At 45.2% G+C, this 22,428-nt stretch overlaps 16 non-coding genes and 2 pseudogenes across 16 annotated transcripts; all 18 read left to right on the top strand.

The window, feature by feature from the left end:
- Positions 1-343: 343 nt before the first annotated feature.
- LOC141228411 (U2 spliceosomal RNA) lies at positions 344-527 on the top strand. The gene has a single exon (XR_012295297.1). It is a non-coding gene; the product is annotated as a U2 spliceosomal RNA (small nuclear RNA).
- Positions 528-1,642: 1,115 nt separating this feature from the next.
- LOC141228477 (U2 spliceosomal RNA) lies at positions 1,643-1,736 on the top strand (annotated as a pseudogene).
- Positions 1,737-2,554: 818 nt separating this feature from the next.
- On the top strand, positions 2,555-2,748 carry LOC141228361 (U2 spliceosomal RNA). The gene has a single exon (XR_012295275.1). It is a non-coding gene; the product is annotated as a U2 spliceosomal RNA (small nuclear RNA).
- Positions 2,749-3,863: 1,115 nt separating this feature from the next.
- On the top strand, positions 3,864-3,957 carry LOC141228476 (U2 spliceosomal RNA; annotated as a pseudogene).
- Positions 3,958-4,775: 818 nt separating this feature from the next.
- On the top strand, positions 4,776-4,969 carry LOC141228360 (U2 spliceosomal RNA). The gene has a single exon (XR_012295274.1). It is a non-coding gene; the product is annotated as a U2 spliceosomal RNA (small nuclear RNA).
- Positions 4,970-6,087: 1,118 nt separating this feature from the next.
- On the top strand, positions 6,088-6,278 carry LOC141228220 (U2 spliceosomal RNA). Its single transcript, XR_012295139.1, has one exon. It is a non-coding gene; the product is annotated as a U2 spliceosomal RNA (small nuclear RNA).
- Positions 6,279-7,399: 1,121 nt separating this feature from the next.
- Positions 7,400-7,590, top strand: LOC141228687 (U2 spliceosomal RNA). Its single transcript, XR_012295491.1, has one exon. It is a non-coding gene; the product is annotated as a U2 spliceosomal RNA (small nuclear RNA).
- Positions 7,591-8,705: 1,115 nt separating this feature from the next.
- Positions 8,706-8,896, top strand: LOC141228686 (U2 spliceosomal RNA). The gene has a single exon (XR_012295490.1). It is a non-coding gene; the product is annotated as a U2 spliceosomal RNA (small nuclear RNA).
- A 1,118-nt stretch (positions 8,897-10,014) lies between these two features.
- On the top strand, positions 10,015-10,205 carry LOC141228685 (U2 spliceosomal RNA). The gene has a single exon (XR_012295489.1). It is a non-coding gene; the product is annotated as a U2 spliceosomal RNA (small nuclear RNA).
- Positions 10,206-11,320: 1,115 nt separating this feature from the next.
- On the top strand, positions 11,321-11,511 carry LOC141228684 (U2 spliceosomal RNA). Its single transcript, XR_012295488.1, has one exon. It is a non-coding gene; the product is annotated as a U2 spliceosomal RNA (small nuclear RNA).
- Positions 11,512-12,626: 1,115 nt separating this feature from the next.
- On the top strand, positions 12,627-12,817 carry LOC141228683 (U2 spliceosomal RNA). The gene has a single exon (XR_012295487.1). It is a non-coding gene; the product is annotated as a U2 spliceosomal RNA (small nuclear RNA).
- Positions 12,818-13,932: 1,115 nt separating this feature from the next.
- On the top strand, positions 13,933-14,123 carry LOC141228681 (U2 spliceosomal RNA). Its single transcript, XR_012295485.1, has one exon. It is a non-coding gene; the product is annotated as a U2 spliceosomal RNA (small nuclear RNA).
- A 1,112-nt stretch (positions 14,124-15,235) lies between these two features.
- Positions 15,236-15,426, top strand: LOC141228680 (U2 spliceosomal RNA). Its single transcript, XR_012295484.1, has one exon. It is a non-coding gene; the product is annotated as a U2 spliceosomal RNA (small nuclear RNA).
- Positions 15,427-16,541: 1,115 nt separating this feature from the next.
- Positions 16,542-16,732, top strand: LOC141228679 (U2 spliceosomal RNA). The gene has a single exon (XR_012295483.1). It is a non-coding gene; the product is annotated as a U2 spliceosomal RNA (small nuclear RNA).
- A 1,115-nt stretch (positions 16,733-17,847) lies between these two features.
- LOC141228678 (U2 spliceosomal RNA) lies at positions 17,848-18,038 on the top strand. The gene has a single exon (XR_012295482.1). It is a non-coding gene; the product is annotated as a U2 spliceosomal RNA (small nuclear RNA).
- Positions 18,039-19,153: 1,115 nt separating this feature from the next.
- On the top strand, positions 19,154-19,344 carry LOC141228677 (U2 spliceosomal RNA). The gene has a single exon (XR_012295481.1). It is a non-coding gene; the product is annotated as a U2 spliceosomal RNA (small nuclear RNA).
- A 1,115-nt stretch (positions 19,345-20,459) lies between these two features.
- LOC141228676 (U2 spliceosomal RNA) lies at positions 20,460-20,650 on the top strand. Its single transcript, XR_012295480.1, has one exon. It is a non-coding gene; the product is annotated as a U2 spliceosomal RNA (small nuclear RNA).
- Positions 20,651-21,765: 1,115 nt separating this feature from the next.
- LOC141228222 (U2 spliceosomal RNA) lies at positions 21,766-21,956 on the top strand. Its single transcript, XR_012295141.1, has one exon. It is a non-coding gene; the product is annotated as a U2 spliceosomal RNA (small nuclear RNA).
- The last annotated feature ends 472 nt before the right edge of the window (positions 21,957-22,428 follow it).

Here is a 22,428-nt window from a genome sequence, read left to right as displayed (position 1 = left end):
TTTTATGGTTGTTGGTGGTGTGTGTAATTGAAAGTTTGTGGGATGCGAGGAATTTGTTAGTTTTTAAAAGGAAGAAAATGTCAGTTAATGAATGTTTGAGATTGATTCTGTCACGTATGTATGTAATATACCTCTGGGATCAGGAACGTGGAAGTATTATAGATGCTGAAGGGATCTGGAAGTTTAAAAAGTGGAGGTTTTTGGTAAAGTTTAATTAGTAGTGTATAATGTACCTGATGATAAGGTTTGGTTTTATTTTTGATTATATACCAAGTGTGATGAAAGGCTAAGTGTCAATGAAAGGCTTTTGTAAGTCGATTTGATTGAGCTTATGCTCCGGCCTATCTGATTTGGTTAAAAAAAAAAAAAAAAAATCTGTTCTTATCAGTTTAATATCTGATACGTCCCCTATCTGGGGACCATATATTAAATGGATTTTTAGAACAGGGAGATGGAAAAAGAGCTTGCTCTGTCCACTCCACGCATTGACCTGGTATTGCAGTATCTCCAGGACCGGTGCACCCCTTCTTTAATGCAGTTTCTAAAATCAGAAAGAATTGAATTCAATGTTTTTTGTTCATTTTGCTTGTTTGTCGGATTTGGGGATGGACTCTTTGGCTTTGCTTTTCTTCTCCTCATTGGATTTTTCATGTTCAAAGTTGCAGAAGCCAGATTACAAGCTCATTTTGGTTCAACTTCAGCAACTGTGCATTGCATTGCCATGTAATGTGATGCAATGCTATCTTTCTAGCTCTCCCTTTTTACTTCCTTTTGGATAAACAGACATATTAGGCAAGCATTTTGGAGCTTTCACCTAAATAACTACAGGTGGTGAGATAAGCTGCACAATATAATTGACCTTTCAGTATATTGTTGCACACACACCATCTATTTAGCAAATGCCCTTGTTATCAACAGCAGCCTTTTAAACTCACCTGAGCTAACAGGTATGTGCGCTGGTTACTCTGCTGCGCTTAAAATTTCTTTTTTGGTTTGCTACAATGCCTTTTCTGAAACGTTGTCTCCTTCTGCTGGAACACTGACTTCTTTCATTTAATGCCTGCAGACTATAAAAGAGAACCCAACCCAAAAAGTTTGGTTGATTAGTCTGTGGCATTCTGTTAAACTGTTGCTTATGGCGGTCTCTGTGAGCTTCTCAGCGACATTCAGCCAGCCAGGTATCCTGCCTGCAGTAGATGGAATGTGGCAATGGAACGCTGGCTGCGCGTGTCATAATAGGCTCTGAGCCTTTATATACCTGTGCACAGCAGCAGCCACCTTCAGTCTGCTGCTGGACAGCCAGCAGCAGCAGCAGCAGGAGAGGTATGTAATCAGGAGCCCTCCTGCTAAGGGTAGACAGCTGCTCGTTCCACCCCACCCCCCGCCTTAATTGGTTCTCCTCCCTTCCAACGGTGTTGAGGCGGGTGGGAACAGCAGGGGGTGAAGGTGCTGTGTTTAAAGAGGTGGAGTTATGCAGATCTAAAACGCGTGGATTGCAGCAGCAGCAAGCCGAAAAGTGCAGGCATGTAAGGGATCTAGAGGTTGACAACATGTCTTCTTAACGGGAGTCCAGGAGCTCATCTCCACAAATGGACTTTTCAGGATCCTTGGGTGGCTCCGTAGTTTGAAACCAATTCTGGTTATCGCTTCTCGGCCTTTTGGCTAAGATCAAGTGTAGTATCTGTTCTTATCAACTGGAGGGACTCAAGCCCGACTTGTGGAAGCCCAAAACTATCCACAAGCTAATCAGAGCCAAGGATGACGTGGAGAACATCACAGGACTTCACCAGGACACGCTGGAGACTGTGTGGACAAATGTGTCATCTGACAGGCTGACCAACGGGCACAAGGACTTGTCGTGGATGGCGATTCAGGGCGGACTGCCCGTCCGGTCATTCTTGCATGCCCGGAACCTGTGCAAGACCCGGTACTGCCCAAGGTGCCCCTTCGTGGAGGAAACATCTTTGCACACTTTTTGGGACTGCGGATTTGCACAGCGCCTATTGACTGCACTTGAGGACGACCTGAGGAACTCTGTCCCCAGGGCGAGCCTATCACACCATTCTGTGCTTTACGGACTCTTCCCTGGGGTTCATACCGTCGGAGCCATCCAGGAGGCTTGGCGCCTTATGAACTGCTTCAAGGATGCCGTTTGGGTCGCCAGGAACCGGCTCATCTTGAGGAGGGAGAGGATGTCCATCCAGGACTGCCGCAGGCTGATCCACAGCCTGCTCAGAGACTATTCCATCATGGACGGTCCGGAGGACGAGGACGAGGACTAAACCCCTCCTCCCCCTCTCCCCTTATGTGTCTTGTCTTTCAATAAAGCTTCGGGCCTGTGATTTTCCCCTCCCCATCCCCTTTTTCCCAATCCCCATCCCTTATCACGGTTCGTCGTACTGTATTGATTGACATGCTTTTTCTTTCAGATTGAGTGTTTTGTGTAGCATAGGGGTGTGATGTGTCTAGTTAGTGCGTCGTATCCTCATGCTATGTAAATATGATGTAGAATTCTGTGTGTACTGGGCTGCGGCTCTGTACACTGTCTGTTAACTTATTTTTTGTGCTAATAAAAGATATATTCAATCAAAAAAATCTGTTCTTATCAGTTTAATATCTGATACGTCCCCTATCTGGGGACCATATATTAAATGGATTTTTAGAACAGGGAGATGGAAAAAGAGCTTGCTCTGTCCACTCCACGCATTGACCTGGTATTGCAGTATCTCCAGGACCGGTGCACCCCTTCTTTAATGCAGTTTCTAAAATCAGAAAGAATTGAATTCAATGTTTTTTGTTCATTTTGCTTGTTTGTCGGATTTGGGGATGGACTCTTTGGCTTTGCTTTTCTTCTCCTCATTGGATTTTTCATGTTCAAAGTTGCAGAAGCCAGATTACAAGCTCATTTTGGTTCAACTTCAGCAACTGTGCATTGCATTGCCATGTAATGTGATGCAATGCTATCTTTCTAGCTCTCCCTTTTTACTTCCTTTTGGATAAACAGACATATTAGGCAAGCATTTTGGAGCTTTCACCTAAATAACTACAGGTGGTGAGATAAGCTGCACAATATAATTGACCTTTCAGTATATTGTTGCACACACACCATCTATTTAGCAAATGCCCTTGTTATCAACAGCAGCCTTTTAAACTCACCTGAGCTAACAGGTATGTGCGCTGGTTACTCTGCTGCGCTTAAAATTTCTTTTTTGGTTTGCTACAATGCCTTTTCTGAAACGTTGTCTCCTTCTGCTGGAACACTGACTTCTTTCATTTAATGCCTGCAGACTATAAAAGAGAACCCAACCCAAAAAGTTTGGTTGATTAGTCTGTGGCATTCTGTTAAACTGTTGCTTATGGCGGTCTCTGTGAGCTTCTCAGCGACATTCAGCCAGCCAGGTATCCTGCCTGCAGTAGATGGAATGTGGCAATGGAACGCTGGCTGCGCGTGTCATAATAGGCTCTGAGCCTTTATATACCTGTGCACAGCAGCAGCCACCTTCAGTCTGCTGCTGGACAGCCAGCAGCAGCAGCAGCAGGAGAGGTATGTAATCAGGAGCCCTCCTGCTAAGGGTAGACAGCTGCTCGTTCCACCCCACCCCCCGCCTTAATTGGTTCTCCTCCCTTCCAACGGTGTTGAGGCGGGTGGGAACAGCAGGGGGTGAAGGTGCTGTGTTTAAAGAGGTGGAGTTATGCAGATCTAAAACGCGTGGATTGCAGCAGCAGCAAGCCGAAAAGTGCAGGCATGTAAGGGATCTAGAGGTTGACAACATGTCTTCTTAACGGGAGTCCAGGAGCTCATCTCCACAAATGGACTTTTCAGGATCCTTGGGTGGCTCCGTAGTTTGAAACCAATTCTGGTTATCGCTTCTCGGCCTTTTGGCTAAGATCAAGTGTAGTATCTGTTCTTATCAACTGGAGGGACTCAAGCCCGACTTGTGGAAGCCCAAAACTATCCACAAGCTAATCAGAGCCAAGGATGACGTGGAGAACATCACAGGACTTCACCAGGACACGCTGGAGACTGTGTGGACAAATGTGTCGTCTGACAGGCTGACCAACGGGCACAAGGACTTGTCGTGGATGGCGATTCAGGGCGGACTGCCCGTCCGGTCATTCTTGCATGCCCGGAACCTGTGCAAGACCCGGTACTGCCCAAGGTGCCCCTTCGTGGAGGAAACATCTTTGCACACTTTTTGGGACTGCGGATTTGCACAGCGCCTATTGACTGCACTTGAGGACGACCTGAGGAACTCTGTCCCCAGGGCGAGCCTATCGCACCATTCTGTGCTTTACGGACTCTTCCCTGGGGTTCATACCGTCGGAGCCATCCAGGAGGCTTGGCGCCTTATGAACTGCTTCAAGAATGCCGTTTGGGTCGCCAGGAACCGGCTCATCTTGAGGAGGGAGAGGATGTCCATCCAGGACTGCCGCAGGCTGATCCACAGCCTGCTCAGAGACTATTCCATCATGGACGGTCCGGAGGACGAGGACGAGGACTAAACCCCTCCTCCCCCTCTCCCCTTATGTGTCTTGTCTTTCAATAAAGCTTCGGGCCTGTGATTTTCCCCTCCCCATCCCCTTTTTCCCAATCCCAATCCCTTATCACGGTTCGTCGTACTGTATTGATTGACATGCTTTTTCTTTCAGATTGAGTGTTTTGTGTAGCATAGGGGTGTGATGTGTCTAGTTAGTGCGTCGTATCCTCATGCTATGTAAATATGATGTAGAATTCTGTGTGTACTGGGCTGCGGCACTGTACACTGTCTGTTAACTTATTTTTTGTGCTAATAAAAGATATATTCAATCAAAAAAATCTGTTCTTATCAGTTTAATATCTGATACGTCCCCTATCTGGGGACCATATATTAAATGGATTTTTAGAACAGGGAGATGGAAAAAGAGCTTGCTCTGTCCACTCCACGCATTGACCTGGTATTGCAGTATCTCCAGGACCGGTGCACCCCTTCTTTAATGCAGTTTCTAAAATCAGAAAGAATTGAATTCAATGTTTTTTGTTCATTTTGCTTGTTTGTCGGATTTGGGGATGGACTCTTTGGCTTTGCTTTTCTTCTCCTCATTGGATTTTTCATGTTCAAAGTTGCAGAAGCCAGATTACAAGCTCATTTTGGTTCAACTTCAGCAACTGTGCATTGCATTGCCATGTAATGTGATGCAATGCTATCTTTCTAGCTCTCCCTTTTTACTTCCTTTTGGATAAACAGACATATTAGGCAAGCATTTTGGAGCTTTCACCTAAATAACTACAGGTGGTGAGATAAGCTGCACAATATAATTGACCTTTCAGTATATTGTTGCACACACACCATCTATTTAGCAAATGCCCTTGTTATCAACAGCAGCCTTTTAAACTCACCTGAGCTAACAGGTATGTGCGCTGGTTACTCTGCTGCGCTTAAAATTTCTTTTTTGGTTTGCTACAATGCCTTTTCTGAAACGTTGTCTCTTTCTGCTGGAACACTGACTTCTTTCATTTAATGCCTGCAGACTATAAAAGAGAACCCAACCCAAAAAGTTTGGTTGATTAGTCTGTGGCATTCTGTTAAACTGTTGCTTATGGCGGTCTCTGTGAGCTTCTCAGCGACATTCAGCCAGCCAGGTATCCTGCCTGCAGTAGATGGAATGTGGCAATGGAACGCTGGCTGCGCGTGTCATAATAGGCTCTGAGCCTTTATATACCTGTGCACAGCAGCAGCCACCTTCAGTCTGCTGCTGGACAGCCAGCAGCAGCAGCAGCAGCAGGAGAGGTATGTAATCAGGAGCCCTCCTGCTAAGGGTAGACAGCTGCTCGTTCCACCCCACCCCCCGCCTTAATTGGTTCTCCTCCCTTCCAACGGTGTTGAGGCGGGTGGGAACAGCAGGGGGTGAAGGTGCTGTGTTTAAAGAGGTGGAGTTATGCAGATCTAAAACGCGTGGATTGCAGCAGCAGCAAGCCGAAAAGTGCAGGCATGTAAGGGATCTAGAGGTTGACAACATGTCTTCTTAACGGGAGTCCAGGAGCTCATCTCCACAAATGGACTTTTCAGGATCCTTGGGTGGCTCCGTAGTTTGAAACCAATTCTGGTTATCGCTTCTCGGCCTTTTGGCTAAGATCAAGTGTAGTATCTGTTCTTATCAGTTTAATATCTGATACGTCCCCTATCTGGGGACCATATATTAAATGGAATTTTAGAACAGGGAGATGGAAAAAGAGCTTGCTCTGTCCACTCCACGCATTGACCTGGTATTGCAGTATCTCCAGGACCGGTGCACCCCTTCTTTAATGCAGTTTCTAAAATCAGAAAGAATTGAATTCAATGTTTTTTGTTCATTTTGCTTGTTTGTCGGATTTGGGGATGGACTCTTTGGCTTTGCTTTTCTTCTCCTCATTGGATTTTTCATGTTCAAAGTTGCAGAAGCCAGATTACAAGCTCATTTTGGTTCAACTTCAGCAACTGTGCATTGCATTGCCATGTAATGTGATGCAATGCTATCTTTCTAGCTCTCCCTTTTTACTTCCTTTTGGATAAACAGACATATTAGGCAAGCATTTTGGAGCTTTCACCTAAATAACTACAGGTGGTGAGATAAGCTGCACAATATAATTGACCTTTCAGTATATTGTTGCACACACACCATCTATTTAGCAAATGCCCTTGTTATCAACAGCAGCCTTTTAAACTCACCTGAGCTAACAGGTATGTGCGCTGGTTACTCTGCTGCGCTTAAAATTTCTTTTTTGGTTTGCTACAATGCCTTTTCTGAAACGTTGTCTCCTTCTGCTGGAACACTGACTTCTTTCATTTAATGCCTGCAGACTATAAAAGAGAACCCAACCCAAAAAGTTTGGTTGATTAGTCTGTGGCATTCTGTTAAACTGTTGCTTATGGCGGTCTCTGTGAGCTTCTCAGCGACATTCAGCCAGCCAGGTATCCTGCCTGCAGTAGATGGAATGTGGCAATGGAACGCTGGCTGCGCGTGTCATAATAGGCTCTGAGCCTTTATATACCTGTGCACAGCAGCAGCCACCTTCAGTCTGCTGCTGGACAGCCAGCAGCAGCAGCAGCAGCAGCAGGAGAGGTATGTAATCAGGAGCCCTCCTGCTAAGGGTAGACAGCTGCTCGTTCCACCCCACCCCCCGCCTTAATTGGTTCTCCTCCCTTCCAACGGTGTTGAGGCGGGTGGGAACAGCAGGGGGTGAAGGTGCTGTGTTTAAAGAGGTGGAGTTATGCAGATCTAAAACGCGTGGATTGCAGCAGCAGCAAGCCGAAAAGTGCAGGCATGTAAGGGATCTAGAGGTTGACAACATGTCTTCTTAACGGGAGTCCAGGAGCTCATCTCCACAAATGGACTTTTCAGGATCCTTGGGTGGCTCCGTAGTTTGAAACCAATTCTGGTTATCGCTTCTCGGCCTTTTGGCTAAGATCAAGTGTAGTATCTGTTCTTATCAGTTTAATATCTGATACGTCCCCTATCTGGGGACCATATATTAAATGGATTTTTAGAACAGGGAGATGGAAAAAGAGCTTGCTCTGTCCACTCCACGCATTGACCTGGTATTGCAGTATCTCCAGGACCGGTGCACCCCTTCTTTAATGCAGTTTCTAAAATCAGAAAGAATTGAATTCAATGTTTTTTGTTCATTTTGCTTGTTTGTCGGATTTGGGGATGGACTCTTTGGCTTTGCTTTTCTTCTCCTCATTGGATTTTTCATGTTCAAAGTTGCAGAAGCCAGATTACAAGCTCATTTTGGTTCAACTTCAGCAACTGTGCATTGCATTGCCATGTAATGTGATGCAATGCTATCTTTCTAGCTCTCCCTTTTTACTTCCTTTTGGATAAACAGACATATTAGGCAAGCATTTTGGAGCTTTCACCTAAATAACTACAGGTGGTGAGATAAGCTGCACAATATAATTGACCTTTCAGTATATTGTTGCACACACACCATCTATTTAGCAAATGCCCTTGTTATCAACAGCAGCCTTTTAAACTCACCTGAGCTAACAGGTATGTGCGCTGGTTACTCTGCTGCGCTTAAAATTTCTTTTTTGGTTTGCTACAATGCCTTTTCTGAAACGTTGTCTCCTTCTGCTGGAACACTGACTTCTTTCATTTAATGCCTGCAGACTATAAAAGAGAACCCAACCCAAAAAGTTTGGTTGATTAGTCTGTGGCATTCTGTTAAACTGTTGCTTATGGCGGTCTCTGTGAGCTTCTCAGCGACATTCAGCCAGCCAGGTATCCTGCCTGCAGTAGATGGAATGTGGCAATGGAACGCTGGCTGCGCGTGTCATAATAGGCTCTGAGCCTTTATATACCTGTGCACAGCAGCAGCCACCTTCAGTCTGCTGCTGGACAGCCAGCAGCAGCAGCAGCAGGAGAGGTATGTAATCAGGAGCCCTCCTGCTAAGGGTAGACAGCTGCTCGTTCCACCCCACCCCCCGCCTTAATTGGTTCTCTGCCCTTCCAACGGTGTTGAGGCGGGTGGGAACAGCAGGGGGTGAAGGTGCTGTGTTTAAAGAGGTGGAGTTATGCAGATCTAAAACGCGTGGATTGCAGCAGCAGCAAGCCGAAAAGTGCAGGCATGTAAGGGATCTAGAGGTTGACAACATGTCTTCTTAACGGGAGTCCAGGAGCTCATCTCCACAAATGGACTTTTCAGGATCCTTGGGTGGCTCCGTAGTTTGAAACCAATTCTGGTTATCGCTTCTCGGCCTTTTGGCTAAGATCAAGTGTAGTATCTGTTCTTATCAGTTTAATATCTGATACGTCCCCTATCTGGGGACCATATATTAAATGGATTTTTAGAACAGGGAGATGGAAAAAGAGCTTGCTCTGTCCACTCCACGCATTGACCTGGTATTGCAGTATCTCCAGGACCGGTGCACCCCTTCTTTAATGCAGTTTCTAAAATCAGAAAGAATTGAATTCAATGTTTTTTGTTCATTTTGCTTGTTTGTCGGATTTGGGGATGGACTCTTTGGCTTTGCTTTTCTTCTCCTCATTGGATTTTTCATGTTCAAAGTTGCAGAAGCCAGATTACAAGCTCATTTTGGTTCAACTTCAGCAACTGTGCATTGCATTGCCATGTAATGTGATGCAATGCTATCTTTCTAGCTCTCCCTTTTTACTTCCTTTTGGATAAACAGACATATTAGGCAAGCATTTTGGAGCTTTCACCTAAATAACTACAGGTGGTGAGATAAGCTGCACAATATAATTGACCTTTCAGTATATTGTTGCACACACACCATCTATTTAGCAAATGCCCTTGTTATCAACAGCAGCCTTTTAAACTCACCTGAGCTAACAGGTATGTGCGCTGGTTACTCTGCTGCGCTTAAAATTTCTTTTTTGGTTTGCTACAATGCCTTTTCTGAAACGTTGTCTCCTTCTGCTGGAACACTGACTTCTTTCATTTAATGCCTGCAGACTATAAAAGAGAACCCAACCCAAAAAGTTTGGTTGATTAGTCTGTGGCATTCTGTTAAACTGTTGCTTATGGCGGTCTCTGTGAGCTTCTCAGCGACATTCAGCCAGCCAGGTATCCTGCCTGCAGTAGATGGAATGTGGCAATGGAACGCTGGCTGCGCGTGTCATAATAGGCTCTGAGCCTTTATATACCTGTGCACAGCAGCAGCCACCTTCAGTCTGCTGCTGGACAGCCAGCAGCAGCAGCAGCAGCAGGAGAGGTATGTAATCAGGAGCCCTCCTGCTAAGGGTAGACAGCTGCTCGTTCCACCCCACCCCCCGCCTTAATTGGTTCTCCTCCCTTCCAACGGTGTTGAGGCGGGTGGGAACAGCAGGGGGTGAAGGTGCTGTGTTTAAAGAGGTGGAGTTATGCAGATCTAAAACGCGTGGATTGCAGCAGCAGCAAGCCGAAAAGTGCAGGCATGTAAGGGATCTAGAGGTTGACAACATGTCTTCTTAACGGGAGTCCAGGAGCTCATCTCCACAAATGGACTTTTCAGGATCCTTGGGTGGCTCCGTAGTTTGAAACCAATTCTGGTTATCGCTTCTCGGCCTTTTGGCTAAGATCAAGTGTAGTATCTGTTCTTATCAGTTTAATATCTGATACGTCCCCTATCTGGGGACCATATATTAAATGGATTTTTAGAACAGGGAGATGGAAAAAGAGCTTGCTCTGTCCACTCCACGCATTGACCTGGTATTGCAGTATCTCCAGGACCGGTGCACCCCTTCTTTAATGCAGTTTCTAAAATCAGAAAGAATTGAATTCAATGTTTTTTGTTCATTTTGCTTGTTTGTCGGATTTGGGGATGGACTCTTTGGCTTTGCTTTTCTTCTCCTCATTGGATTTTTCATGTTCAAAGTTGCAGAAGCCAGATTACAAGCTCATTTTGGTTCAACTTCAGCAACTGTGCATTGCATTGCCATGTAATGTGATGCAATGCTATCTTTCTAGCTCTCCCTTTTTACTTCCTTTTGGATAAACAGACATATTAGGCAAGCATTTTGGAGCTTTCACCTAAATAACTACAGGTGGTGAGATAAGCTGCACAATATAATTGACCTTTCAGTATATTGTTGCACACACACCATCTATTTAGCAAATGCCCTTGTTATCAACAGCAGACTTTTAAACTCACCTGAGCTAACAGGTATGTGCGCTGGTTACTCTGCTGCGCTTAAAATTTCTTTTTTGGTTTGCTACAATGCCTTTTCTGAAACGTTGTCTCCTTCTGCTGGAACACTGACTTCTTTCATTTAATGCCTGCAGACTATAAAAGAGAACCCAACCCAAAAAGTTTGGTTGATTAGTCTGTGGCATTCTGTTAAACTGTTGCTTATGGCGGTCTCTGTGAGCTTCTCAGCGACATTCAGCCAGCCAGGTATCCTGCCTGCAGTAGATGGAATGTGGCAATGGAACGCTGGCTGCGCGTGTCATAATAGGCTCTGAGCCTTTATATACCTGTGCACAGCAGCAGCCACCTTCAGTCTGCTGCTGGACAGCCAGCAGCAGCAGCAGCAGGAGAGGTATGTAATCAGGAGCCCTCCTGCTAAGGGTAGACAGCTGCTCGTTCCACCCCACCCCCCGCCTTAATTGGTTCTCTGCCCTTCCAACGGTGTTGAGGCGGGTGGGAACAGCAGGGGGTGAAGGTGCTGTGTTTAAAGAGGTGGAGTTATGCAGATCTAAAACGCGTGGATTGCAGCAGCAGCAAGCCGAAAAGTGCAGGCATGTAAGGGATCTAGAGGTTGACAACATGTCTTCTTAACGGGAGTCCAGGAGCTCATCTCCACAAATGGACTTTTCAGGATCCTTGGGTGGCTCCGTAGTTTGAAACCAATTCTGGTTATCGCTTCTCGGCCTTTTGGCTAAGATCAAGTGTAGTATCTGTTCTTATCAGTTTAATATCTGATACGTCCCCTATCTGGGGACCATATATTAAATGGATTTTTAGAACAGGGAGATGGAAAAAGAGCTTGCTCTGTCCACTCCACGCATTGACCTGGTATTGCAGTATCTCCAGGACCGGTGCACCCCTTCTTTAATGCAGTTTCTAAAATCAGAAAGAATTGAATTCAATGTTTTTTGTTCATTTTGCTTGTTTGTCGGATTTGGGGATGGACTCTTTGGCTTTGCTTTTCTTCTCCTCATTGGATTTTTCATGTTCAAAGTTGCAGAAGCCAGATTACAAGCTCATTTTGGTTCAACTTCAGCAACTGTGCATTGCATTGCCATGTAATGTGATGCAATGCTATCTTTCTAGCTCTCCCTTTTTACTTCCTTTTGGATAAACAGACATATTAGGCAAGCATTTTGGAGCTTTCACCTAAATAACTACAGGTGGTGAGATAAGCTGCACAATATAATTGACCTTTCAGTATATTGTTGCACACACACCATCTATTTAGCAAATGCCCTTGTTATCAACAGCAGCCTTTTAAACTCACCTGAGCTAACAGGTATGTGCGCTGGTTACTCTGCTGCGCTTAAAATTTCTTTTTTGGTTTGCTACAATGCCTTTTCTGAAACGTTGTCTCCTTCTGCTGGAACACTGACTTCTTTCATTTAATGCCTGCAGACTATAAAAGAGAACCCAACCCAAAAAGTTTGGTTGATTAGTCTGTGGCATTCTGTTAAACTGTTGCTTATGGCGGTCTCTGTGAGCTTCTCAGCGACATTCAGCCAGCCAGGTATCCTGCCTGCAGTAGATGGAATGTGGCAATGGAACGCTGGCTGCGCGTGTCATAATAGGCTCTGAGCCTTTATATACCTGTGCACAGCAGCAGCCACCTTCAGTCTGCTGCTGGACAGCCAGCAGCAGCAGCAGCAGGAGAGGTATGTAATCAGGAGCCCTCCTGCTAAGGGTAGACAGCTGCTCGTTCCACCCCACCCCCCGCCTTAATTGGTTCTCTGCCCTTCCAACGGTGTTGAGGCGGGTGGGAACAGCAGGGGGTGAAGGTGCTGTGTTTAAAGAGGTGGAGTTATGCAGATCTAAAACGCGTGGATTGCAGCAGCAGCAAGCCGAAAAGTGCAGGCATGTAAGGGATCTAGAGGTTGACAACATGTCTTCTTAACGGGAGTCCAGGAGCTCATCTCCACAAATGGACTTTTCAGGATCCTTGGGTGGCTCCGTAGTTTGAAACCAATTCTGGTTATCGCTTCTCGGCCTTTTGGCTAAGATCAAGTGTAGTATCTGTTCTTATCAGTTTAATATCTGATACGTCCCCTATCTGGGGACCATATATTAAATGGATTTTTAGAACAGGGAGATGGAAAAAGAGCTTGCTCTGTCCACTCCACGCATTGACCTGGTATTGCAGTATCTCCAGGACCGGTGCACCCCTTCTTTAATGCAGTTTCTAAAATCAGAAAGAATTGAATTCAATGTTTTTTGTTCATTTTGCTTGTTTGTCGGATTTGGGGATGGACTCTTTGGCTCTGCTTTTCTTCTCCTCATTGGATTTTTCATGTTCAAAGTTGCAGAAGCCAGATTACAAGCTCATTTTGGTTCAACTTCAGCAACTGTGCATTGCATTGCCATGTAATGTGATGCAATGCTATCTTTCTAGCTCTCCCTTTTTACTTCCTTTTGGATAAACAGACATATTAGGCAAGCATTTTGGAGCTTTCACCTAAATAACTACAGGTGGTGAGATAAGCTGCACAATATAATTGACCTTTCAGTATATTGTTGCACACACACCATCTATTTAGCAAATGCCCTTGTTATCAACAGCAGCCTTTTAAACTCACCTGAGCTAACAGGTATGTGCGCTGGTTACTCTGCTGCGGTTAAAATTTCTTTTTTGGTTTGCTACAATGCCTTTTCTGAAACGTTGTCTCCTTCTGCTGGAACACTGACTTCTTTCATTTAATGCCTGCAGACTATAAAAGAGAACCCAACCCAAAAAGTTTGGTTGATTTGTCTGTGGCATTCTGTTAAACTGTTGCTTATGGCGGTCTCTGTGAGCTTCTCAGCGACATTCAGCCAGCCAGGTATCCTGCCTGCAGTAGATGGAATGTGGCAATGGAACGCTGGCTGCGCGTGTCATAATAGGCTCTGAGCCTTTATATACCTGGGCACAGCAGCAGCCACCTTCAGTCTGCTGCTGGACAGCCAGCAGCAGCAGCAGCAGGAGAGGTATGTAATCAGGAGCCCTCCTGCTAAGGGTAGACAGCTGCTCGTTCCACCCCACCCCCCGCCTTAATTGGTTCTCCTCCCTTCCAACGGTGTTGAGGCGGGTGGGAACAGCAGGGGGTGAAGGTGCTGTGTTTAAAGAGGTGGAGTTATGCAGATCTAAAACGCGTGGATTGCAGCAGCAGCAAGCCGAAAAGTGCAGGCATGTAAGGGATCTAGAGGTTGACAACATGTCTTCTTAACGGGAGTCCAGGAGCTCATCTCCACAAATGGACTTTTCAGGATCCTTGGGTGGCTCCGTAGTTTGAAACCAATTCTGGTTATCGCTTCTCGGCCTTTTGGCTAAGATCAAGTGTAGTATCTGTTCTTATCAGTTTAATATCTGATACGTCCCCTATCTGGGGACCATATATTAAATGGATTTTTAGAACAGGGAGATGGAAAAAGAGCTTGCTCTGTCCACTCCACGCATTGACCTGGTATTGCAGTATCTCCAGGACCGGTGCACCCCTTCTTTAATGCAGTTTCTAAAATCAGAAAGAATTGAATTCAATGTTTTTTGTTCATTTTGCTTGTTTGTCGGATTTTGGGATGGACTCTTTGGCTTTGCTTTTCTTCTCCTCATTGGATTTTTCATGTTCAAAGTTGCAGAAGCCAGATTACAAGCTCATTTTGGTTCAACTTCAGCAACTGTGCATTGCATTGCCATGTAATGTGATGCAATGCTATCTTTCTAGCTCTCCCTTTTTACTTCCTTTTGGATAAACAGACATATTAGGCAAGCATTTTGGAGCTTTCACCTAAATAACTACAGGTGGTGAGATAAGCTGCACAATATAATTGACCTTTCAGTATATTGTTGCACACACACCATCTATTTAGCAAATGCCCTTGTTATCAACAGCAGCCTTTTAAACTCACCTGAGCTAACAGGTATGTGCGCTGGTTACTCTGCTGCGCTTAAAATTTCTTTTTTGGTTTGCTACAATGCCTTTTCTGAAACGTTGTCTCCTTCTGCTGGAACACTGACTTCTTTCATTTAATGCCTGCAGACTATAAAAGAGAACCCAACCCAAAAAGTTTGGTTGATTAGTCTGTGGCATTCTGTTAAACTGTTGCTTATGGCGGTCTCTGTGAGCTTCTCAGCGACATTCAGCCAGCCAGGTATCCTGTCTGCAGTAGATGGAATGTGGCAATGGAACGCTGGCTGCGCGTGTCATAATAGGCTCTGAGCCTTTATATACCTGTGCACAGCAGCAGCCACCTTCAGTCTGCTGCTGGACAGCCAGCAGCAGCAGCAGGAGAGGTATGTAATCAGGAGCCCTCCTGCTAAGGGTAGACAGCTGCTCGTTCCACCCCACCCCCCGCCTTAATTGGTTCTCCTCCCTTCCAACGGTGTTGAGGCGGGTGGGAACAGCAGGGGGTGAAGGTGCTGTGTTTAAAGAGGTGGAGTTATGCAGATCTAAAACGCGTGGATTGCAGCAGCAGCAAGCCGAAAAGTGCAGGCATGTAAGGGATCTAGAGGTTGACAACATGTCTTCTTAACGGGAGTCCAGGAGCTCATCTCCACAAATGGCCTTTACAGGATCCTTGGGTGGCTCCGTAGTTTGAAACCAATTCTGGTTATCGCTTCTCGGCCTTTTGGCTAAGATCAAGTGTAGTATCTGTTCTTATCAGTTTAATATCTGATACGTCCCCTATCTGGGGACCATATATTAAATGGATTTTTAGAACAGGGAGATGGAAAAAGAGCTTGCTCTGTCCACTCCACGCATTGACCTGGTATTGCAGTATCTCCAGGACCGGTGCACCCCTTCTTTAATGCAGTTTCTAAAATCAGAAAGAATTGAATTCAATGTTTTTTGTTCATTTTGCTTGTTTGTCGGATTTGGGGATGGACTCTTTGGCTTTGCTTTTCTTCTCCTCATTGGATTTTTCATGTTCAAAGTTGCAGAAGCCAGATTACAAGCTCATTTTGGTTCAACTTCAGCAACTGTGCATTGCATTGCCATGTAATGTGATGCAATGCTATCTTTCTAGCTCTCCCTTTTTACTTCCTTTTGGATAAACAGACATATTAGGCAAGCATTTTGGAGCTTTCACCTAAATAACTACAGGTGGTGAGATAAGCTGCACAATATAATTGACCTTTCAGTATATTGTTGCACACACACCATCTATTTAGCAAATGCCCTTGTTATCAACAGCAGCCTTTTAAACTCACCTGAGCTAACAGGTATGTGCGCTGGTTACTCTGCTGCGCTTAAAATTTCTTTTTTGGTTTGCTACAATGCCTTTTCTGAAACGTTGTCTCCTTCTGCTGGAACACTGACTTCTTTCATTTAATGCCTGCAGACTATAAAAGAGAACCCAACCCAAAAAGTTTGGTTGATTAGTCTGTGGCATTCTGTTAAACTGTTGCTTATGGCGGTCTCTGTGAGCTTCTCAGCGACATTCAGCCAGCCAGGTATCCTGTCTGCAGTAGATGGAATGTGGCAATGGAACGCTGGCTGCGCGTGTCATAATAGGCTCTGAGCCTTTATATACCTGTGCACAGCAGCAGCCACCTTCAGTCTGCTGCTGGACAGCCAGCAGCAGCAGCAGCAGGAGAGGTATGTAATCAGGAGCCCTCCTGCTAAGGGTAGACAGCTGCTCGTTCCACCCCACCCCCCGCCTTAATTGGTTCTCCTCCCTTCCAACGGTGTTGAGGCGGGTGGGAACAGCAGGGGGTGAAGGTGCTGTGTTTAAAGAGGTGGAGTTATGCAGATCTAAAACGCGTGGATTTCAGCAGCAGCAAGCCGAAAAGTGCAGGCATGTAAGGGATCTAGAGGTTGACAACATGTCTTCTTAACGGGAGTCCAGGAGCTCATCTCCACAAATGGCCTTTACAGGATCCTTGGGTGGCTCCGTAGTTTGAAACCAATTCTGGTTATCGCTTCTCGGCCTTTTGGCTAAGATCAAGTGTAGTATCTGTTCTTATCAGTTTAATATCTGATACGTCCCCTATCTGGGGACCATATATTAAATGGATTTTTAGAACAGGGAGATGGAAAAAGAGCTTGCTCTGTCCACTCCACGCATTGACCTGGTATTGCAGTATCTCCAGGACCGGTGCACCCCTTCTTTAATGCAGTTTCTAAAATCAGAAAGAATTGAATTCAATGTTTTTTGTTCATTTTGCTTGTTTGTCGGATTTGGGGATGGACTCTTTGGCTTTGCTTTTCTTCTCCTCATTGGATTTTTCATGTTCAAAGTTGCAGAAGCCAGATTACAAGCTCATTTTGGTTCAACTTCAGCAACTGTGCATTGCATTGCCATGTAATGTGATGCAATGCTATCTTTCTAGCTCTCCCTTTTTACTTCCTTTTGGATAAACAGACATATTAGGCAAGCATTTTGGAGCTTTCACCTAAATAACTACAGGTGGTGAGATAAGCTGCACAATATAATTGACCTTTCAGTATATTGTTGCACACACACCATCTATTTAGCAAATGCCCTTGTTATCAACAGCAGCCTTTTAAACTCACCTGAGCTAACAGGTATGTGCGCTGGTTACTCTGCTGCGCTTAAAATTTCTTTTTTGGTTTGCTACAATGCCTTTTCTGAAACGTTGTCTCCTTCTGCTGGAACACTGACTTCTTTCATTTAATGCCTGCAGACTATAAAAGAGAACCCAACCCAAAAAGTTTGGTTGATTAGTCTGTGGCATTCTGTTAAACTGTTGCTTATGGCGGTCTCTGTGAGCTTCTCAGCGACATTCAGCCAGCCAGGTATCCTGTCTGCAGTAGATGGAATGTGGCAATGGAACGCTGGCTGCGCGTGTCATAATAGGCTCTGAGCCTTTATATACCTGTGCACAGCAGCAGCCACCTTCAGTCTGCTGCTGGACAGCCAGCAGCAGCAGCAGCAGGAGAGGTATGTAATCAGGAGCCCTCCTGCTAAGGGTAGACAGCTGCTCGTTCCACCCCACCCCCCGCCTTAATTGGTTCTCCTCCCTTCCAACGGTGTTGAGGCGGGTGGGAACAGCAGGGGGTGAAGGTGCTGTGTTTAAAGAGGTGGAGTTATGCAGATCTAAAACGCGTGGATTGCAGCAGCAGCAAGCCGAAAAGTGCAGGCATGTAAGGGATCTAGAGGTTGACAACATGTCTTCTTAACGGGAGTCCAGGAGCTCATCTCCACAAATGGCCTTTACAGGATCCTTGGGTGGCTCCGTAGTTTGAAACCAATTCTGGTTATCGCTTCTCGGCCTTTTGGCTAAGATCAAGTGTAGTATCTGTTCTTATCAGTTTAATATCTGATACGTCCCCTATCTGGGGACCATATATTAAATGGATTTTTAGAACAGGGAGATGGAAAAAGAGCTTGCTCTGTCCACTCCACGCATTGACCTGGTATTGCAGTATCTCCAGGACCGGTGCACCCCTTCTTTAATGCAGTTTCTAAAATCAGAAAGAATTGAATTCAATGTTTTTTGTTCATTTTGCTTGTTTGTCGGATTTGGGGATGGACTCTTTGGCTTTGCTTTTCTTCTCCTCATTGGATTTTTCATGTTCAAAGTTGCAGAAGCCAGATTACAAGCTCATTTTGGTTCAACTTCAGCAACTGTGCATTGCATTGCCATGTAATGTGATGCAATGCTATCTTTCTAGCTCTCCCTTTTTACTTCCTTTTGGATAAACAGACATATTAGGCAAGCATTTTGGAGCTTTCACCTAAATAACTACAGGTGGTGAGATAAGCTGCACAATATAATTGACCTTTCAGTATATTGTTGCACACACACCATCTATTTAGCAAATGCCCTTGTTATCAACAGCAGCCTTTTAAACTCACCTGAGCTAACAGGTATGTGCGCTGGTTACTCTGCTGCGCTTAAAATTTCTTTTTTGGTTTGCTACAATGCCTTTTCTGAAACGTTGTCTCCTTCTGCTGGAACACTGACTTCTTTCATTTAATGCCTGCAGACTATAAAAGAGAACCCAACCCAAAAAGTTTGGTTGATTAGTCTGTGGCATTCTGTTAAACTGTTGCTTATGGCGGTCTCTGTGAGCTTCTCAGCGACATTCAGCCAGCCAGGTATCCTGCCTGCAGTAGATGGAATGTGGCAATGGAACGCTGGCTGCGCGTGTCATAATAGGCTCTGAGCCTTTATATACCTGTGCACAGCAGCAGCCACCTTCAGTCTGCTGCTGGACAGCCAGCAGCAGCAGCAGCAGGAGAGGTATGTAATCAGGAGCCCTCCTGCTAAGGGTAGACAGCTGCTCGTTCCACCCCACCCCCCGCCTTAATTGGTTCTCCTCCCTTCCAACGGTGTTGAGGCGGGTGGGAACAGCAGGGGGTGAAGGTGCTGTGTTTAAAGAGGTGGAGTTATGCAGATCTAAAACGCGTGGATTGCAGCAGCAGCAAGCCGAAAAGTGCAGGCATGTAAGGGATCTAGAGGTTGACAACATGTCTTCTTAACGGGAGTCCAGGAGCTCATCTCCACAAATGGACTTTTCAGGATCCTTGGGTGGCTCCGTAGTTTGAAACCAATTCTGGTTATCGCTTCTCGGCCTTTTGGCTAAGATCAAGTGTAGTATCTGTTCTTATCAGTTTAATATCTGATACGTCCCCTATCTGGGGACCATATATTAAATGGATTTTTAGAACAGGGAGATGGAAAAAGAGCTTGCTCTGTCCACTCCACGCATTGACCTGGTATTGCAGTATCTCCAGGACCGGTGCACCCCTTCTTTAATGCAGTTTCTAAAATCAGAAAGAATTGAATTCAATGTTTTTTGTTCATTTTGCTTGTTTGTCGGATTTGGGGATGGACTCTTTGGCTTTGCTTTTCTTCTCCTCATTGGATTTTTCATGTTCAAAGTTGCAGAAGCCAGATTACAAGCTCATTTTGGTTCAACTTCAGCAACTGTGCATTGCATTGCCATGTAATGTGATGCAATGCTATCTTTCTAGCTCTCCCTTTTTACTTCCTTTTGGATAAACAGACATATTAGGCAAGCATTTTGGAGCTTTCACCTAAATAACTACAGGTGGTGAGATAAGCTGCACAATATAATTGACCTTTCAGTATATTGTTGCACACACACCATCTATTTAGCAAATGCTCTTGTTATCAACAGCAGCCTTTTAAACTCACCTGAGCTAACAGGTATGTGCGCTGGTTACTCTGCTGCGCTTAAAATTTCTTTTTTGGTTTGCTACAATGCCTTTTCTGAAACGTTGTCTCCTTCTGCTGGAACACTGACTTCTTTCATTTAATGCCTGCAGACTATAAAAGAGAACCCAACCCAAAAAGTTTGGTTGATTAGTCTGTGGCATTCTGTTAAACTGTTGCTTATGGCGGTCTCTGTGAGCTTCTCAGCGACATTCAGCCAGCCAGGTATCCTGCCTGCAGTAGATGGAATGTGGCAATGGAACGCTGGCTGCGCGTGTCATAATAGGCTCTGAGCCTTTATATACCTGTGCACAGCAGCAGCCACCTTCAGTCTGCTGCTGGACAGCCAGCAGCAGCAGCAGCAGGAGAGGTATGTAATCAGGAGCCCTCCTGCTAAGGGTAGACAGCTGCTCGTTCCACCCCACCCCCCGCCTTAATTGGTTCTCCTCCCTTCCAACGGTGTTGAGGCGGGTGGGAACAGCAGGGGGTGAAGGTGCTGTGTTTAAAGAGGTGGAGTTATGCAGATCTAAAACCTGTGGATTGCAGCAGCAGCAAGCCGAAAAGTGCAGGCATGTAAGGGATCTAGAGGTTGACAACATGTCTTCTTAACGGGAGTCCAGGAGCTCATCTCCACAAATGGACTTTTCAGGATCCTTGGGTGGCTCCGTAGTTTGAAACCAATTCTGGTTATCGCTTCTCGGCCTTTTGGCTAAGATCAAGTGTAGTATCTGTTCTTATCAGTTTAATATCTGATACGTCCCCTATCTGGGGACCATATATTAAATGGATTTTTAGAACAGGGAGATGGAAAAAGAGCTTGCTCTGTCCACTCCACGCATTGACCTGGTATTGCAGTATCTCCAGGACCGGTGCACCCCTTCTTTAATGCAGTTTCTAAAATCAGAAAGAATTGAATTCAATGTTTTTTGTTCATTTTGCTTGTTTGTCGGATTTGGGGATGGACTCTTTGGCTTTGCTTTTCTTCTCCTCATTGGATTTTTCATGTTCAAAGTTGCAGAAGCCAGATTACAAGCTCATTTTGGTTCAACTTCAGCAACTGTGCATTGCATTGCCATGTAATGTGATGCAATGCTATCTTTCTAGCTCTCCCTTTTTACTTCCTTTTGGATAAACAGACATATTAGGCAAGCATTTTGGAGCTTTCACCTAAATAACTACAGGTGGTGAGATAAGCTGCACAATATAATTGACCTTTCAGTATATTGTTGCACACACACCATCTATTTAGCAAATGCCCTTGTTATCAACAGCAGCCTTTTAAACTCACCTGAGCTAACAGGTATGTGCGCTGGTTACTCTGCTGCGCTTAAAATTTCTTTTTTGGTTTGCTACAATGCCTTTTCTGAAACGTTGTCTCCTTCTGCTGGAACACTGACTTCTTTCATTTAATGCCTGCAGACTATAAAAGAGAACCCAACCCAAAAAGTTTGGTTGATTAGTCTGTGGCATTCTGTTAAACTGTTGCTTATGGCGGTCTCTGTGAGCTTCTCAGCGACATTCAGCCAGCCAGGTATCCTGCCTGCAGTAGATGGAATGTGGCAATGGAACGCTGGCTGCGCGTGTCATAATAGGCTCTGAGCCTTTATATACCTGTGCACAGCAGCAGCCACCTTCAGTCTGCTGCTGGACAGCCAGCAGCAGCAGCAGCAGGAGAGGTATGTAATCAGGAGCCCTCCTGCTAAGGGTAGACAGCTGCTCGTTCCACCCCACCCCCCGCCTTAATTGGTTCTCCTCCCTTCCAACGGTGTTGAGGCGGGTGGGAACAGCAGGGGGTGAAGGTGCTGTGTTTAAAGAGGTGGAGTTATGCAGATCTAAAACGCGTGGATTGCAGCAGCAGCAAGCCGAAAAGTGCAGGCATGTAAGGGATCTAGAGGTTGACAACATGTCTTCTTAACGGGAGTCCAGGAGCTCATCTCCACAAATGGACTTTTCAGGATCCTTGGGTGGCTCCGTAGTTTGAAACCAATTCTGGTTATCGCTTCTCGGCCTTTTGGCTAAGATCAAGTGTAGTATCTGTTCTTATCAGTTTAATATCTGATACGTCCCCTATCTGGGGACCATATATTAAATGGATTTTTAGAACAGGGAGATGGAAAAAGAGCTTGCTCTGTCCACTCCACGCATTGACCTGGTATTGCAGTATCTTCAGGACCGGTGCACCCCTTCTTTAATGCAGTTTCTAAAATCAGAAAGAATTGAATTCAATGTTTTTTGTTCATTTTGCTTGTTTGTCGGATTTGGGGATGGACTCTTTGGCTTTGCTTTTCTTCTCCTCATTGGATTTTTCATGTTCAAAGTTGCAGAAGCCAGATTACAAGCTCATTTTGGTTCAACTTCAGCAACTGTGCATTGCATTGCCATGTAATGTGATGCAATGCTATCTTTCTAGCTCTCCCTTTTTACTTCCTTTTGGATAAACAGACATATTAGGCAAGCATTTTGGAGCTTTCACCTAAATAACTACAGGTGGTGAGATAAGCTGCACAATATAATTGACCTTTCAGTATATTGTTGCACACACACCATCTATTTAGCAAATGCCCTTGTTATCAACAGCAGCCTTTTAAACTCACCTGAGCTAACAGGTATGTGCGCTGGTTACTCTGCTGCGCTTAAAATTTCTTTTTTGGTTTGCTA

The sequence above is a fragment of the Phyllobates terribilis genome, unplaced genomic scaffold, assembly GCF_046119375.1.
Source record: "Phyllobates terribilis strain yellow unplaced genomic scaffold, ASM4611937v1 Scaffold_437__1_contigs__length_1545540, whole genome shotgun sequence".
Lineage (NCBI taxonomy): Eukaryota > Metazoa > Chordata > Amphibia > Anura > Dendrobatidae > Phyllobates > Phyllobates terribilis.
The sequence above is the reverse complement of the archived record's forward strand: the minus strand, read 5'-3'. Positions and strand labels throughout refer to the sequence as shown.